This window comes from Bos javanicus, chromosome 2 (assembly GCF_032452875.1).
Source record: "Bos javanicus breed banteng chromosome 2, ARS-OSU_banteng_1.0, whole genome shotgun sequence".
NCBI lineage: Eukaryota > Metazoa > Chordata > Mammalia > Artiodactyla > Bovidae > Bos > Bos javanicus.
In genome coordinates this window covers 1,429,744-1,445,032 of record NC_083869.1, presented here as the reverse complement: position 1 = coordinate 1,445,032, position 15,289 = coordinate 1,429,744, and positions in this window count along the sequence as shown.

The following is a 15,289-nucleotide window of genomic DNA, read 5'->3' as shown; positions in this document are numbered from 1 at the left end:
TTAAAAAAAGAAAAGAAAAGAAAAGTGAAGCATATAGCTATAGGTATAAATATATATAATCTTAACAGCAATGTAAAAGGAACTTATATATTCATTCAGTGAATATTTCTTGAGTATTGACCCTCTAGGGGAGATATCCACTCTTACTCCATCTTTTTCTCCATGACTTATGGTGATGTTAAAGGGGGATGGCACAGAATATCCTTAAGGAGAGGCTAGCTGAGCCCCTGGACAAAGCTTCGAAAGGTGTTACCACACCTGTTCAGGTCCAGAGACTGGATTTTTCCCCCAGATACCCAAAATTGATGAGGCTTATGAGGATCAAATAATGATGATAATTTATGAGTCAATTGACAAGATGCCTGTGTACCACTTTCTTCAGTGCCAATAAGGATAGAATTCTCCAATAAGTGGAGAATTCAGTGATCCCGCAGGAGCTTTCTGATCCCGGAAGAACCTAACTCAGCCTTGAAAGAGCAGAATTGGAGCCAGATGTGTGTCTTGGAGAAAAGCCAGCCAGACCCCAGTGAGAGAGCCATGGCAAGGCTAAAGGGTCCACTTTGAGGGGGTTCCAAACAGGCCATATCCTATCAGCTAACATTTTGTGTTTTACCTCTACTGTGTAAAGCATACCCAAACTTAAAAGCTTAAACAATAACTTCTTATCTCAGTTTCCCCGAGTCAGGAACCTGGGTGTCGCTGGGCCAGGACAGAGTGGCTCCAGTGGCTCAGGCCATACATGGGTCTGTGTGCATACATCCCCTACAGTGTGTATTTTACACTTTGCATACTTACTTCCAGCAAAGCCTTTCTATGACTAGACATCTAAGCACAGGAATTTTCAATGCTAGCTTTTAAAGTCTGAGTATTCAAATAACTCCTGACCTGACCACTGGATTTGATGAGATTAGGCCACACAGGAGGCAGGTGAGCAGTGGGGCCACAGTCTGTCTAGTGGGGTCTGTGTGAGTGTGCTGAAATGGGCTTCCCCAGCCCTCTGCACAGCACTATCTTCCTCCCAAGCTTCTCTGAGACAGTAGAACTTGCTCCTGGAGTGTGCCTCTTGCTTGAGGCCTTTTTTCTTTTAATGCCAACACCCCCCAGCCCCGCCCCCCACCCCCCAAGCCCCCAGCCCCATCTTACAGATCAGAGGCCAGACTGGGGCAGGGGCCGAGCACAGTGCCCCGCCCCACAGCTTCACCGCACGTGTGAGAACCCCACCCCCAGCCCTGTGGGCACCACCTCCTAGTGCCCGGCGCTCTTCCTTTCACATGACTGAGGCACTGGCCCTGTGCGTGTGAATGTGGGGACAAGACTCAGTGTGGTCAAGGCCCCTGAAGCAAATTCTATCCCTTAACCTAGAGTACACCCCATGGAATCAGATACAAGGCTGGCAACTCTGACACTGCAAGCCCCCTGTGACTGCTCTGCCGTCCCTCCACTGGGACTCAGGCGCAGCCTTACTGGGCGTACTACAAGAGGCCACCAAGGATGTGGGCTTCTCGCCTGTCATGTGCTGGGAACATCTTCCCTGGCCATCCTCAAAACACACACGAATGGCAGTTCTATAAATAAGACTGTATTGATCAGTCAGACCTGCTAGTCCTAGATCCACGGGACCATACTGCCTGCTCTTTCCACCAGAGGGACAAAGATGGTCTCTTGATAAACACACCCTGCCTCTATCAATGTCAGTTGCCAGGAACTCAACGGGAACCTGTTTGCCTACAAGTCACCTGGTAAAGCAACCAGGAACCAGGTTCCTTTCCAGACTGCATCTGCACTCCCACGGCTGTACCTTCATCTTTGTTCACATTGATTGATGCCAGTCTCCCAAATGACGTGTTTGTCACCTCTACCTGCCTCCTTCTCTTCTTTTCCTTCTTCTAGAAAATATGGGGCTTACTATTGATAGTTCTACCATACCATGGTTTTTTCTCTTTCCCTTCCCCAAACACCATGCCTTCAATTCCACATTAGAGCTAAAATTATCTTTGTCTTAGAATCACAAAACTCAGTTGCTTACAAGAAAACATAACATGGGTCTCTTTGAAAAAACTGAACATATGAAGAAATTTAGAATATGGGGGGAATGCAGAAATAGCTAATATTGGGTAAAGTGTGTGTATGTGTGTGTGTGTGTAGGTAGGGGGAGTAGGGGAAAGAACCAAAAATTGGTAGGGAAAAGCCATGAGACATATTTTATCTTCTTCCAGCAAAGGCATTCTACGAATGTACTCATTGTTCTCCAAGAGGACACTCAGTCCTGGGGAATCTAAACTTCTTTTAATGCACCCTCAAATGAAGCATTTTGTAGACATGAAATTGTCTAGACATCTAAACTTATCTTTTCAAAAAAAGGAACAGTTATATAATTGAATGCTAATCTTGTATAGAAAGACAGGTGCTAATGATGAGAGCTGGGTGTTAATTTTAAATGTCATAAGGTCTGGTTATATTAGTGCAATCAAAATTTTCCTCAACTCAAACATCTGTTATTCAGGTCCCCACCAATCATTAAACTCTCTGAAAAGCAGGGAAGTTCAGAGCCACTTAAAGAATGTTTCTTAGATATGTTATTCTGTGGCTGATGTGTACTGTGTGTGTAAGGCACATAGTTTGATCAAATAAGTGTGTTTATGTGGTTAAGATCATCTATGTGAAACAAACAAATAAATAAAGGACTAGAAGAAATAGTTGCCAGAGGCCTACTCTTCCTACCCAACTTCCCCCGCTGCCCACCCAGCACCATGGACTGTGCTCCTGTACAGCAAGGTTGGGGCGGATTCTGCCCAGTCTCAGTGAGAAGGCCAAACAGCTGTCCCAAGTTCAAGGAGGAGAGCATGAGATGGCCCCATTTTCCAAATATACATGCTGGGTATGGTGCATGTGCAGTGGGCACATATGGGGGGAAGTCAGGTATCCCAGGAAGAAGCCTTGAAGTTTCTGGACGGAAAAGCACTCAGTGTAAATAAATGAGGGAACATAACCGTGTTTCAAATGCCACTTCCTGGTCATTCATTCTTACCAGTCCCTGTGATGTCCTTTCCATGCTCACAACTTTGCCCATAAAAGTAGAAGGACACCTGTGCAGGAGCCCCTTAGGTTTTAGCTCCTCATCTGAAATAGGAGAGAAAAGTGGGAAACAAGTGACGGCTGATTCGATGCACACTGAGTCTCCCCAGTGGGCCGCCAGCTCAGACAGACAAGCATGTCTTTCATGATCCTCCCAGGAGAGTTTTATTTGATTGCTTTTAATAATCACACAGCACTATCCCAAAGGGTGATAGCCCTCTTCACAAACAGACTGCCCCCCTCAACTCCAGAGAAAACCATGTTTAGTGAATTTTGAGAATATATCCAGAGAGTAGACTCCTAATGAACTGGTTTGCTAAAGGCAGTCATTATCAAATAATTAATGACAACTGTTACTTCAATATATTTTCCCATTGGCAATACATGAAAGGACCAATCTGCACTTTATGGGGTCTCTGTGGTTCTGTTTCAATGACCCCAGGAGAACACAAAGGTCAACTCTCACTGGTAATTAACCTAGCCACAAAAAACTGAACTCAGTGAGTACAGCTCTGTCACGGTGTCATTTCCTCGAGAGGCCCCTCCTGACCCCTCCTTCCTCATTTGTTACTGGACCAAGACACACCCAACCTTGCTCCCCTCTGCATTGTTTATTGTACATTTCACCTAGATAGGAAAGTGCTTCCTGCTCTTTCTGCTCCGCTCCTTCCTCTGTCCTGTGCATACTATAGAGGTTTCCCCAGTATACCACCCATGTTGGTGTCCTTTTGCTCATATCTAAATACATTTGCCGAATTTGAGAGAAACAGAAATATGGCTGAGTCTTCTCTCCTAAGCTCAGATGTCTTGATCATGAACATTTCTCCCACTGCCAAAACAAACCCAAATTAAGGAATACAAAGCCGACTATTCAAAGCAACTATTTCCAATGTGTTTTTTCCAACCCCACCAAATAATTCTGCGATTCTCAGTAGATAGTGATTGCGTGCGTGCTAAGTCACTTCAGTCACAGCAGACTCTTTGCAACCCCATGGACTGTAGCCTGCCAGGCTCCTCTGTCCATGGGATACTCCCGGCAAGAATACTGGAGTAGGGTTGCCATACCCTCCTCCAGAGGATCTTCCCGACCCCAGGAATAGAACCTGAGTCTGTCTCCTGCATTGGCAGGTGGGTTCTTTACCACTAGCACCACCTGGGAAACCCCAGACACTGATTAGGTGTTCCACAAATTAAGCTCAGTTTTGACATCTACCTGCAGAAGGCATCAGATCCCACAGGTTAAGTCCTACTTAATCCGTCCTACTTTGTGTTCTCCTGGGGTCATAACTTGGCTCAGTCCTACCAAGACTACCCCACTTTAAATGCCAAGGCAAGGCCGGGTTGTTACCTATGCTTCTGACCAACTAGCTATCAGTTGAAGGTTCCCCAAACACCTATGATTAATTTGCTACAGTGCCTTACAGAACTCAGGAAAACAGTTTACTTAATTAGGTTACTGACTTATTACAAAGGACAGGAATGAACAGTCAAACAAAGAGATACACAGAGTGAGATCTGAAAAGGTCGTGAACACAGGAGCTTCTGTGCTGTGGAGTTTAAGGTGTGTCACGCTCTCAGTGTGATGATGCATTCTGGTTAACCAAAGTGGAAGCTCTACAAAGTCATAAGTTCAGGGATATTTATGGAGGCTTCATTACATGGGCCTGACCAATTGAATCTTTGGCCATTGAGGACTGAACTCAATTTCCAGCCATCACCCATGACCCCACATGACCTTCCCAGGTGGGAGGTTGGTGCTGAGTGTTCCAACCCTCTAATCATCTTAGTGGTTTCCCAGACAACCAGCGTCCAACCTCAGTTGCAGGCAAAGTTGCTTCAGTCGTGTTCAACTCTTTGCAACCCCATGGACTATAGCCCACCAGGCTCCTCTTTCCAAGGTATTCTCCAGACAAGAATACTGGAGTGGTTGCCACTTCCTACTCCAAGGGAATCTTTCTGACCCAGAGACTGAACCCACATCTCTTGTGTCTCCTACATTGGTAGGCAGGTTCTTTACTACTAATGCCACCTGGAAAGACCTCAGGGGTTTTCCAAAAGTCACCTTATTAATGTAAATTCAGGTATGGTAGAAATGGGTCTGTTACGAATAACATGACACTTATTTCACCTTTATGGCTCTGAAGCACTTTCAAGAACTGAGGACAAAAGATCATTTATTATAACAAAAGTGCTCCCCTTGCTCTTACTACTTAGGAAAATCCAAGGGTTTTGGGAGCTGGGAGCCAGGAACAATAGATGAAGTCAAAAATAAATATTTGTTACAAATCACAATATCCCATTGTTGATATTTTTGATGTTGCTTGATTTTAAAGCATCCACTGTATACATAATGCAAATTTGAACCAGTTCCTGGTAGCCGTAGAGCTGCTGATCCCACACTCTCGTGGGGGCTTTGACCTATGTAAAGGTCAGTGTGGAAAAAGTTCAACTTTAGGCTTTTAGGCATGATCACACTATAGTGCTCTTTCTCACCAACAGTTTCCATTCTTATTAAATTCAATAAATATTTATTTACTAACCCCAAACTCTGCTGAACCTGTGGAAGAAAACAAAGATTTTTGAAACTGGCGTCTTGCTTACCACGATAAGTTTAACAAGATAAGGCAAAAATTCCTGCTCCTCGGTATTTCCCTGGTGTTCCAGTGGCTAAGACTCCATGCTGCCAATGCAGAGGGCCTGGATTCAATCCCAGGTCAGGGAACTAGATCCCACCTGCCATAGCTAAGAGTTTTCACGCTGCAACTAAGAGTCCACATGCCACAACTATGGCAAGACTCAATGCAGCCAAATAAACAAATATTTTTTAAAATTTCCTACTCTTGGCACTTGAAGAAAAGTCATGGTAGTCACCCTGTTGACCTTATCAGTCATCAATCCCAAAATAGCCAATCAGATACATAGACTTCTTAGGGAAGTCATCCTCAAAGAGAAGGCTGCAGACCATATAGTTACTTGAGACCTGTGTAATCCATTGAAATCACTTCTCAAGCAAATTTTGTATTTATGTTTTGACCGTCTTCTTAGCTGTTAAAGCCTCTGAAGTTGATTAGAATGTTGATGTGGCTTTTACAAACCCTCGTGTTTCTCATATTTTCTTAAGGATTCATATCCTCTGGAACAATTTGTATATTCTACAAGAAATGTGCCGTAAAATAAGTAAATAAAACAATTCCCACTTACTAGATAATTTATTCATATGTTGACCTTATATTTGGACTAAATTTAGCTGTTATCAAACTTTGACCAGTGAACAATAGCTGCTTAGTGATTTCTTTCATGACTTTCACTGAGGCTGTAATTGGCATTCTTCAGACTTTCCAACAAGACCATTTTGCAGGAGTCTCCAAAATTTACAAACAGCTTATGACAGGTAATAGCATTAACACAAACAACCCACTTAAACCCACTGGGCAGAAGACCTGAATAGACATTTCTCTAAAGAGGACATACAGATGGCCAATAGGCACATGAAAAGATGCTCAACATCGCTAGTTATTAGAGAAATGCAAATTAAAACTACAATAAGATATCACCTCACACCAATCAGAATGGCTATTATCAAAAAATCCGCAAACAACAAATGCTGGAGAGGGCATGAAGTGAAGGGAACCCTCCTGCACACTTGGTGGGAATGTAAATTGGTACTGCCACTATGGAGAACAGTACAGAGGTTCCTTAAAAAACTAAAAATAGTTTTGACCCTACAATCCCACTCCTGGCATATATCCAGAGAAAAACATGGCTGAAAAAGATACATGCACCTCCATGTTCATCACAGCACTGTTTACAATTGCCAAGACATGGAAACAACCTAAATATCCATCAACAGTGAGTGAAAGTGAAAATCACTCAGTCATGTCATGACTCATTGTGACCTCATGGACTATACAGTCCATGGAATTCTCCAGGCCAGAATACTGGAGTGGGTAGCCTTTTCCTTCTCCAGGGGATCTTCTCAACCCAGGGATTAAACCCAGGTCTCCTGCATTGCAGGCAGATTCTTTACCAGCTGAGAAAGATGTGGTACATATATACAGTGGAATATTATTCAGTCATTAAAAAAGAATGAAATAAGGCCATTTGCAGTGACATGGATGGACCTAGAGAGTGTCATACTTAGTGAAGTAAGTCAGAGAAAGAGAAATAGCATATGACATGCCTTATATGTGGAATATAAAAAGAAATGATACAAATGAACTTACAAAACAGAAGGAGACTCACAGACTTAGAAAACAAACTCATGGTTGCTGGTGGGGGAGGGGATAGTTAAGACTTTGGGAAGGTCGTATATACACTGCTATATTCAAAATGGATAACCAACAAAAATCTACTGTATAACACATGGAACTCTGCTCAATGTCATGTGGCAGACTGGATGGAAGGGGCATTTAGGGGAGAATGGATACATGTATATATATGGCTGAGTCCCTTCACTGTTCACCTGAAACTATCACAACATTGTTAATTGCCTACACACCAATGCAAAATGTTTTTGGTGTTAAAAAATTAAATTAAAATTTCAAGAAAAGACCATTTTGCAGGACATGACTGAGCAATTCCTCTTGCCGAACTGAAATCCACATGTACTGAGCACTGCTGTGTACAGGTATGCTGCAAACATATAGGCAGCGAAGAAGAGCAAGACGCACCCCTGACCCACAGAACTACCCTGCAGTCCCAGAATCATGCCAGCCAGGGAGGGATATGACAAGAGCTGACACCAGGTGTTCTGGGAAATAGAGGCCAAAGGGTAGGGCAGGTGAGAGAATGTTCCATCCTTTCCCTGAGCAGGTGATAGGAGCTGGGTCCTCTGGGATGAGGGAAACTGTAACTGAAGGACAGTAGGGAGCTTTGGGGAAGGCAGTGCATTTTGCTAGGAGCACTGGCTCTGTGTGTGAGGGAGAGTAGACGGAGGGAAAAAGAAGTGGGATGGGGCCAGGCAGCCCAGTTGCCAAAGGCCATTAGATTCTTAGCAGCCCTAGACCTCAGAGACTCCCTTCTATGTAAGATTTGAGAAGTTCACTGAGGACCTGAGACCTAAATGGAAATTCTTCACCTCTTCTGGCTGCATGAGATCAGCTACCCATTGCCCGATGTCCAGCAGCATCTTTCAGTACCACGTTTTGGTGGCGGGCGGTGCAAAGGGAGGTGAGCAATAAGAGCATTGAACTAAGAGTTAAGAAACTGGGACTTCGTGGGCAGTCGAGTGGTTAAGACTGTGCTGGCAAGGCAGGGGACATGGGTTCGATTCCTGGTCAGGGAACTGAAATCCCACATACTGTGTGATGTGGCCAAAAGATAGAGTTAGGAAACGAAAACAAAGTTTCCACCACTGTGTAAAACACCTCTACACCACTGGGGTTAAAAATAACACATGTGACAAATGGATAAGAAAGTTGTGGCACATATACACAATGAAATATTACTCAGCTATTGAAAAGAATGCATTTGAATCAGTTCTAAAGAGGTGGATGAAACTATTATACAGAGTAGTATAGGATGTAGTACAGTATAGTATGTAGTATAGTAATAGGATGGAGCCTATTATACAGAGTGAAGTAAGTCAGAAAGAAAAACACCAATACAGGATATTAATGCATATATATGGAGAAGGCAACGGCAACCCACTCCAGTACTCTTGCCTGGAAAATCCCATGGATGGAGGAGCCTGGTAGGCTGCAGTCCATGGGGCGCTAAGAGTCGGACACGACTGAGTGACTTCACTTTCACTTTCCACTTTCATGCATTGGAGAAGGAAATGGCAACCCACTCCAGTGTTCTTGCCTGGAGAATCCCAGGGACGGAGGAGCCTAGTGGGCTGCCGTCTATGGGGTCGCACAGAGTCGGACACGACTGAAGCAACTTAGCAGTAGCAGCAATGCATATATATGGAATTTAGAAAGATGATAACAATGACCCTATATGTAAGACAGCAAAAGAGACACAAATGTAAAGAATAGACTTTTGGACTCTGTGGGAGAAGGCGAGGGTGGGATGATTTGAGAGAATAACATTGAAACATGTATATTACCATATGTGAAATAGATCACCAGTCCGTGTTTGATGCATGAGACAGGGTGCTCAGGGCTGGTGTACTGGGATGACCCTGAGGGATGGGATGGGGAGAGAGGTGGGAGGGAGGTTCAGGATAGGGAAACGCATGTACACCCATGGCTGATTCATGTCAATGTATGGCAAAAACCACCACAATATTGTAATTAGCCTTCAATTAAAATAAATAATTTAAAAAAAAATTTTTTTAATAATACATGTGGCCACAGATAGGGCCTTATATTTTCTCAGAGACATCACAATCTAAACCAATAACAAATACTATACATAGAGGGGTAGTAAAGTCAGAAGATGTTGAACTCAGAAAGGAGAGAGGAATCACTGAGGGGAGAGTGGAGGAGGTGTCACCTGATACCACCCTACTTAAACACGGACCACAACTTGTCCCTATTTCACTGGTGCTGGCAGAAGGCATGAGATTACTGCGTCAGTGACCATGGGACACCCATCATTCTTGCATCTCCTGCCATGACCTCCCACTGGAGAGGGATGTGTGAGAGACGGGTGCCACTCACACAAAGGGCTGAATCACAGCTGAGGAACACTGAGTGCAGGGAACATTCCAGAGGGAGTCATCGCCTCTCTGAAAATTTCCTGCTGCAAACACAACTCTGAGGTTGGCCTGGGGAAAGAATGGTCCAGTCTCACATTCTTGGCACACCCAGTATTTGAGTTTCTGGTGACTGCCATAACAAATGATCATTAACTGGTGGTTTAAATCAACAGGTCTGGGATCCAAAGGTTTTAAATGGAGGTGTTAGCAAGCTGGTTTCTTCTGGAGGCTCCATGGGAAAATCCACTCCAGGTCTCTCTGCCAGCTCCTAGTGGTTTTCTTTGGTGTTGCTCAGCTTGTAGATGCATCAGTTCAATCTCTGCCTCCATCTTCAGTAACCTTATCTCTGTCTCTCTGTCTCACTGTCTCAAATCTCCTTTCTTTTATAAGAACGTCAGCCAATCCTAAATCCAGGATGATCTCAGGGTGCTTAACTTAATTATACTAGCAAAGATCCTTTTTCCAAAAATGTCAACTTCACAGGTTCCCAGAGCTAGGAATTAGACATTTTGGGAAGGAGGAGCAATATTCCACTCACACCCAGCAAAGATATTCAGGAAAGCAAGAGGCCCACAGAGGATAGCTCTCTCAATGCTGAGTACCTTCTCAATAAGAGGAGGGCTGTGTGTCAACCTGAGGCAACCACTAACATGGAAAGACTTAAGGCACATTGAAGACAAAGCATCATATTTTACTAAAAATTGGGAAGCTATTAGGTTGGTGCAAAAGTAATTTGGGTTTTTCAGTTGTTGAAATTTGCAATTTGACATTGGAAAACATTCTTATAATTCTTATATAAATGTGGCTATGTTATACATCATTTTAATGCATATTTCTCACTATATTTTCTTGCTAATGACTCACTATTTGCTGTTTCTTTTATATACGCTTTGGACTATGGAAATGATATTAGACAAAAAGCAAATTCAAGTGATTTTCTTATTCAAGTTCAACACGGGTCACAAAGCAGCAGAGATAACTCTCAACATCAACAACATACTTGGCCTAGGAGCTGCTAACAAATGTACAGTGCAGTGGTGGTTCAAGAAGGAAGTGAGACCTTTGAAGGTGAGGACCATAGTGGCCAGCTATTGGAAGTTGACAACGACCAATTGAAAGTAATCATCAAAGTTGATCCCCTTACAATTATACAAGAAGTTGCCAAAGAACTCAGTGTCCACCATTCTACGCTTGTTCAGCGTTTGAAGCAAATTGGAAAGGTGAAAAAGCTCAATAAGTGGTGGAAAAAATCATCGTTTTGAACAATGAACCATGTCTCGATTGGATTGTGACATTCTACGAAAACTGGATTGTATACAACAACGGGTGACCACCAACTCAGTGAGTGGTTGGACTGAGAAAAAGCTCCATCAGACCAGATCAGATCAGTCACTCAGTCGTATCCGACTCTTTGCGACCCCATGAATCACAGCACGCCAGGCCTCCCTGTCCATCACCAACTCCCGGAGTTCACTCAGACTCACGTCCATCGAGTCAGTGATGCCATCCAGCCATCTCATCCTCTGTCGTCCCCTTCTCCTCCTGCCCCCAATCCCTCCCAGCATTAGAGTCTTTTCCAATGAGTCAACTCTTCGCATGACGTGGCCAAAGTACTGGAGTTTCAGCTTTAGCATCATTCCTTCCAAAGAAATCCCAGGGCTGATCTCCTTCAGAATGGACTGGTTGGATCTCCTTGCAGTCCAAGGGACTCTCAAGAGTCTTCTCCAACACCACAGTTCAAAAGCATCAATTCTTCGGTGCTCAGCCTTCTTCACAGTCCAACTCTCACATCCATACATGACCACAGGAAAAACCATAGCCTTGACTAGATGAACCTTTCTTGGCAAAGTAATGTCTCTGCTTTTGAATATACTATCCAGGTTGGTCATAACTTTCCTTCCAAGGAGTAAGCATCTTTTAATTTCATGGCTGCAGTCACCATCTGCAGTGATTTTGGAGCCCAGAAAAATAAAGTCTGACACTGTTTCCACTGTTTCCCCATCTATTTCCCAGAAGCTCCATAGCACTTCCCAAAGCCAAACTTGCACCAAAAAAAGGTCATGGTTACTGTTTGGTGGTCTGCTACTGGGCTGATCCACTGCAGCTTTCTTAATCTTGCCTGACGAAACCATTACATCTGAGAGGTAAGCTCAGCAAATGGATGAAATGCACCGAAGCACCTGCATCCACCGTTGGTCAACAGAACGGGTCCAATTCTTCTCCATGACAATGTCCAACAGCACATCTCACAACCAACGCTTCAAAAGTCGAATGAATTAGACCACAAACTTTTGCCTTATCCACATATTCACCTGACCTCTCATCAACTGACTACCACTTCTTCAAGCATCGCAACAACTTTTTGCAGGGAAAACATTTCAACAACCAGCAGGAGGCAGAAAATGCTTTCCAAGAGTTCGCTGAATCTTGAAACATGGATTTTTATATTACAGGAATAAACTTGTTTCTCATGGGCAAAAATATGTTGATTGTAATGGTTCCTATTTTGACTAATAAAGATGTGTTTGAGCCTAGTTATAATTATTTAAAAATCACAGTCCGAAAACACAATTATGTTTGCACCAACCTTAATAGGAATAGGCAATGGTTTAAAATTGGGAAATGAGTATGTCAAGGCTGTATATTGTCACCCTGCTTATTTAACTTAAATGCAGAATACATCATGCAAAATGCTGTGCTGGATCACGCCGGAATGAGATTGCCAGGGGAAATACCAACAACCTCAGATATGCAGATGATATCACCTTAATGGCAGAAAGCAAAGAGGAACTAAAGAGCATCTCGATGAAGGTGAAAGAGGAGAGTGAAAAAGCTGCCTTGAAATGCAGCATGCAAAACACTAACATCATGGCATCTGCTCCCATCACTTCAAGGCAAATAGATGGGGGAAAAAAATGGAAACAGTGACAGAATTTATTTTCTTGGGCAGATGGTAACTGTAGCCATAAAAACATATCTATATATGTTCATATAAAAATACTTTTCTTTTTTTAATATAAATTAACTCACATACTCTTTTTTTTTTTTTTTTTCCGTTTTACAATGTGATTTGGAGATTCCAACACACCAGGGCATAGAGGTGCTTTCACTCCCTTTTTTAGCTGCATAAAATTCCATCACAGCATTTATTTAACCATGATCCCAGGGAGAGCAAATGTTTCCAGTCTTCTATTCTACTACTACAGTGAATAACATGGTGTAACAATCACTGTGGAATTCTGTGACTACCTACGTAAGATAAATGCCTAGAAATGAAATTTCTGGTTCAAATTGCACGTGCATTTTAAATTTTAATAGCTATTGTTACAGTGCTCTTCGTAGAGGCTGTATGAATTTATACACTTTCTGGCCTTCTATGAGAACATCTGTTTTCTCGCATCTTAGTGAACATACTTCATTAAACTTTTCGATCTTTGCTAACATAAATGAAGACAGTGATCTCAGTATAATTCTAATTTTCATGGTTTTTATTACACATGAAATAGGGCATCTCTGCACATATTTGAGTTTGGGGGCTTTATTGATTCATAGAAACCTTTTACATCTCAGAAATTCAGCCATTTGTTTTGATCTCATTTGTAATTTTTTTCAAGTTTGTCATTAATTTTCTGACTATGCTTATGGTAATTTTTATGAGGTTGAAATCTGCATTAAAATTTATCAGTATTTCTGGGCTTCTGATTTACATTTCCATAGCTAGCAAGGAGTGCTGCAGTCCAAAATTATAAAGAAATCTTCTGATAATTTATTCTAAGATTTTTATGGGTTAATATTTTACATTTAAACCTTTGATGCATTTGGAATTTTTCTTGCCATGAAGCATATGGCTCAATCTTGTTTTTCCTAAATGACTCACTGCACCCTGCTCACTGCTCCAATTGTCTTGCTGTATCTAACTGTTCGCTGAACCCAGGGTAGGCAAGCACAAGTTGGGAAGCTGGAAGAAAACTCAAAGAGCTGTAGAACTGCAGACAAGTTTATTCTCTCTAGGCTCAAAAACAGCCCTAGTGAAGTAGAAATTGCTATGCAGTCAGTATAGAACATTGAGACCTCTGTCTTCTTTTCAGTAAACATCTCGCTCCATTAGCATAAAACTATATCCTTTGTCTGTGGAAAATTCTGAAAGAGATGGGAATACCAGACCACCTGACCTGCCTCTTGAGAAACCTACATGCAGGTCAGGAAGCAACAGTTAGAATTGGACATGGAACAACAGACTGGTTCCAAATAGGAAAAGGAGTACGTCAAGGCTGTATATTGTGACCCTGCTTATTTAACTTCTATGCAGAGTACATCCTGAGAAACGCTGGACTGGAAGAAGCACAAGCTGGAATCAAGATTGCCGGGAGAAATATCAATAACCTCAGATATGCAGATGACACCACCTTTATGGCAGAAAGTGAAGAACTAAAAAGCCTCTTGATGAAAGTGAAAGTGGAGAGTGAAAAAGTTGGCTTAAAGCTCAACACTCAGAAAACGAAGATCATGGCATCTGGTCCATCACTTCATGGGAAATAGATGGGGAAACAGTGGAAACAGTGTCAGACTTTATTTTGTGGGGCTCCAAAATCACTGCAGATGGTGACTGCAGCCATGAAATTAAAAGACGCTTACTCCTTGGAAGGAAAGTTATGACCAACCTGGATAGCATATTCAAAAGCAGAGACATTACTTTGCCAAGAAAGGTCCATCTAGTCAAGGCTATGGTTTTTCCTGTGGTCATGTATGGATGTGAGAGTTGGACTGTGAAGAAAGCTGAGCGCTGAAGAATTGATGCTTTTGAACTGTGGTGTTGGAGAAGACTCTTGAGAGTCCCTTGGACTGCAAGGAGATCCAACCAGTCCATTCTAAAGGAGATCAGTCCTGGGATTTCTTTGGAAGGAATGATGCTAAAGCTGAAACTCCAGTACTTTGGCCACCTCATGCGAAGAGTTGACGCATTGGAAAAGATTCTAATGCTGGGAGGGATTGGTGGCAGGAGGAGAAGGGGACGACAGAGGATGAGATGGCTGGATGGCATCACTGACTCGATGGACATGAGTCTGAGTGAACTCCGGGAGTTGGTGATGGACAGGGAGGCCTGGCGTGCTGCGATTCACGCTGAGTGACTGAACTGAACTGAACTGATATCCTTTGTCTAGAATTCCTGGAATATGTCTTTGATCTGATAAATTATCAGCACTCAGATCCAGGGAAGGACAATAATTAGCTTCTATTCCATATGCCTGAGGGAAAAACAACTGGTGATCATTAATCTTAAACCCATACATCTCATCCATTGTAAAATGGCCAGGAGGCATGAAATAGGGTGAGGAGAGAAATCATAAAGATGTTAAGTTAAGCATCTTGACCTTTGGTTAGAAATAACATGATTTAAGAACAGGAGTCAACCAAAAAAGGAAGAGATTAATACTGATAAAGATACAAAACTGCTGTAATCCCCACCTTCTGGAGGACTCTTTACCCTCCTCAGTGTCTTCGCTGATAGCTTTATACTTTCCTCCTCTCTAATAAAATCATATTTGCTTGCAACCATGAGTGTTTATG